Source organism: Onychostoma macrolepis, chromosome 04, assembly GCF_012432095.1.
Source record: "Onychostoma macrolepis isolate SWU-2019 chromosome 04, ASM1243209v1, whole genome shotgun sequence".
Lineage (NCBI taxonomy): Eukaryota > Metazoa > Chordata > Actinopteri > Cypriniformes > Cyprinidae > Onychostoma > Onychostoma macrolepis.
The window spans coordinates 14,029,646-14,033,462 of record NC_081158.1 but is presented as its reverse complement, the minus strand read 5'-3'; the positions used below and the strand labels follow the sequence as shown (position 1 = coordinate 14,033,462).

The 3,817-nt window shown below is 38.0% G+C and overlaps 1 non-coding gene across 1 annotated transcript; it reads left to right on the top strand.

Annotated features, from left to right (window-relative positions):
- The first annotated feature begins 1,579 nt into the window (after positions 1 to 1,579).
- trnaa-agc (transfer RNA alanine (anticodon AGC)) lies at positions 1,580 to 1,654 on the top strand. Its single transcript has one exon. It is a non-coding gene; the product is annotated as a tRNA-Ala (tRNA).
- The last annotated feature ends 2,163 nt before the right edge of the window (positions 1,655 to 3,817 follow it).

Genomic DNA, 3,817 nt, shown 5'->3' with positions numbered 1-3,817 from the left:
TAGATATAACTCCCATGTCTGTGTCCTGAGTATTTGCTGAGTTACAGATCATTTTAGTGACGCATTTCTAAAAGCAGTTCGCGGAGACGCAGAAGACAGAGAGCACACCCTGTTTGTTTTCTTTATTCTTCAAAAGCACAAAGTTTAGTTGTTATTATGAGTGTATACAAATAAAAGTAGACCCCTTACAGATTCTAATGGTGTATTGCTCTAATCTGTACGATCAGAAATGGCAGAGTAATTCAAGCTCATTTCGGCCTGATCAGGAAAATCTGCCACAAAACACGTATCCGCATTTGTCGACCCCAGAGGGTTAAGGTGTTTACATGAGTTGCTTTTAGAACAATCCTTTCATGTTCCCGTTTTACATGTTATAGTACATAGATCGATTAATGGAATGCGTCATTACGTCACCACGCGACGCCATCCGACGTCCCCTCCAGAATTTCACGTACAAACATATAGTTCGTCTTCTTGTTGATGTTTTATGAATTTTATGAAAGCTTCAAGTGCAGTTAATTATTTGTATGTGCACACAGACGACAGCAGCGTTGAAGCTCTTTTATTTGCCGTCAAACGGTTGAACACTGCCGTGTGTGTATCCTGTCGCAAAATGCGGAGAAAAGTCCTACACGACGATAATAGTTTGATTAAGGTGTTTACATGTCTGTACTGCACTTCAGTAATGCGACTAAAATAGGAATACTCCACGTCTTAATTTGATTTGTGTTTACTTCAATTATGACTTTAGACGGATTAAGGTAATCAAAAATCTCTGTTTACATGGTAGACTCTTAATCAGAGTATTGTCTTAATCGGATTAAAATCGGAGTATTGATGTCCATGTAAACGTAGTCAGTGAAGAAAAAGGAATATTAGGCTGTTCAAAGAAATAGCAGTGTCTGCATTTTTCTTTACAAAGTCAAACATTTACTGTATAAACAGAAAAATGCTTGAAGATTTAGCTTTCTTGTGAATGACTGAACTAACATTTAGTTGTATAGCCACGGTTTCCGAGAACTGCTTCACATCTGTGTTGCATAGAGTCTGGCACCTGTGAACAGGTATTCCAGCCCAGGACGATTGCACTACATACCACAGTTCCTCTGCATTTCTTGGTTATGCCTCAGAAACAGCATTTTTGATGTCACCCCACATGTTTTCTGTTGGATTAAGGTCTGGAGATTGGGCTGGCCACTACATAACGTTAATCTTGTTAGTCTGGAACCAAGATGCTGCTCGCTTACTGGTGTGTTTGGGGTTGTTGTCTTGTTGAAACACCCATTTCAAGGGCATTTCCTCTTTGGCATAAGGCAACATAACCTCTTTAAGTATTTTAATGTACTCAAACTGATCCATGATCACCTGGAATGTGATAAATAGGCCCAACACGTAGTATGAGAAACATCCCCATATCATGATGCTTGCACCACCATACGTCTTCACAGTATACTGTGGCTTGAATTCAGTGTTTGGGGGTCGACTGACAAACTGTCTGCAGCCCCTAGACCCAAAAAGAACAATCTTGTTTCATCAGTCCACAAAATATTGTGTCATTTCTCTTTAGGCCAGTCATTGGGCTTTCCTGTAGCTCAAATAGTAGAGCATGGCGCTAGCAACGCCAAGATCATGGGTTCGATTCCCAGGGAAAGCAAGAGCTGATAAAATGTAAAAACTGTAACTTGAATGCAATGTAAGTCGCTTTGGATAAAAGCGTCTGATAAATGTAAATGTAAATGTCATTGTGTTCTTTGGCAAACCTCTTCATTTTTTCAACAATGGGACTTTGCGGGGCTTCTTGCTGATAGCTTGGCTACACATAGGCATCTTCTAATTGTTACAGTACTCACAGGTATCTTTAGACTTTCTTTCATCACCCTGGAGCTAATCATTGGCTGAGTCTTTGCCATTTTGGCTATTCTTCGATCCATTCGAATGGTAGTTTTCCGTTTTCTTCCACATCTTTCTGGTTTTGTTTGCCATGTTAAAGCATTTGATATCATTTTAGCTGAGCAACCTATTGTTTTCTGCACTTCTTTATATGTTTTCCCCTCTAATCAACTTTTTAATCAAAGTACGCTATTCTTTTGAACAATGTCTGGAATGACCCATTTTACTCCGATTTTCAGAGATAAATGCACAGTACAGCATTTACTGCCTTTGTCCTTAAATAAGGGCCACTTGTTTGACACCAGTTTTTTCACTGAATGATTTACCTCTCTAATTAAACTCCACACTGCTATTATTTTGAACACGCCCTTTTCAATTAATGATTCAATTACACAGAATCAACAGCATTGCATGTCATGACTATTGGGTCTGTTGGTTTCCTATTACTCTACCACACCTACTAGTAAAATATTTGCCATGTAGAAATATAATTTCTACCAAAAACAGTGATTGATCTGGTTAGTGATGTTGGACTGCTATTATTTTGAACACAACTGTATGTGGTGTATTGAGATACATGCATGAACAGTAGGTGTCGCTAATATGCCAGTGGTAGAGACGGCACAAATATGTCATGAAGAAGAAAATGCAAAAAAGATGAGAGAGTTGTAAGTTTGCTACTTGAGGTCCTGGAGTTCGTTAATGTGAAATATACAACAATGATGCAGAATGATCAATGATGATGAATGATCAACACAGTGTGTTTGCTGTTACAATCCATGTTTACTGACCAGCCAATAAAAATGCGACATGAAATCAACACGACATCGTGCTAAAACATAAAACTGCTTACTTATCCCTTCCTCTTTCGCCGCTTATCATGCTTTTTTTGTTTACCACTAGCGCATGCTGATGACGTTTTATTCTTCTATAGTAACGTAGCGTACAAGTCAATAGTTGTCATCATCGTACAGTCTATACACGTCGTAGCCAAGTTTATTAGATCCATGTCGCACAGTGTGACATGGAGTGATCTTATAGGATTACTAAAATCGTGCAGTGTTTTTTGGGCATTTAATCAAACACACGTGATTCAGGTCATCAACTCATTAGTAGAGACAAAGCAGACATGCAAAATCTGCAGTGCTGGGGCTGCAGGAATGTGGTTGGGAACCACTGAGATTCAAAAAATTTGATTTGAATTTGTAGCACCATGAAAACATTCTGTGACTTTCAGGAATCAAAACTTCCTCCCTAGTGCACAAGGACCAATGATTGAAAATAACCTGCAAAATGTCCTTCTGAGTTCCCCAACTTGCGGATGGGCCTGGCCCTCCCTAACGATTGAAAGATTTTACTATATATTTTTTAATTAATAACTTTTTCAACTCAAAAGTAAATATGCACATAATGTAGTTATTTTAATACATTTTAATTTGTTATTTTGTAAATAAATTAATAAATAAAATCAAACTTACTAATGGCATCCCCAGTCTCATTTGCATAAGAAGTTGTCATGTGACGAATCTGCATTTTGGTGGATAATATATACTGCTTGCCTGTTGCATGGCGTAAATGGATATTTAGCATTTTTACAACATACAACAACTGCAGAGGAATCTGGAAAAATAAAGTCAGATGAAGATGCCGATGCTTGGTGTCTCCAGACCCGGACGATCTCATAAAGGTGATCCGCAGGACGCTCCATTGTAGGAGCTCAGTGTTTTACATTTATGTCAGGAAAAAGACCATTTACATCCAAATGTGATTTAATGCACACAGAACAATACCTAGAAAACCTAGATATAGATTTCAGATTATAAATTGCTTAATCTGCCATTTTCAATAAAATTTAACATTACTAAATATGTTTGTGTGCCTGCTTTTGTGCATTTACTGTAACTTGAATCATATCCAACAAAGCAGT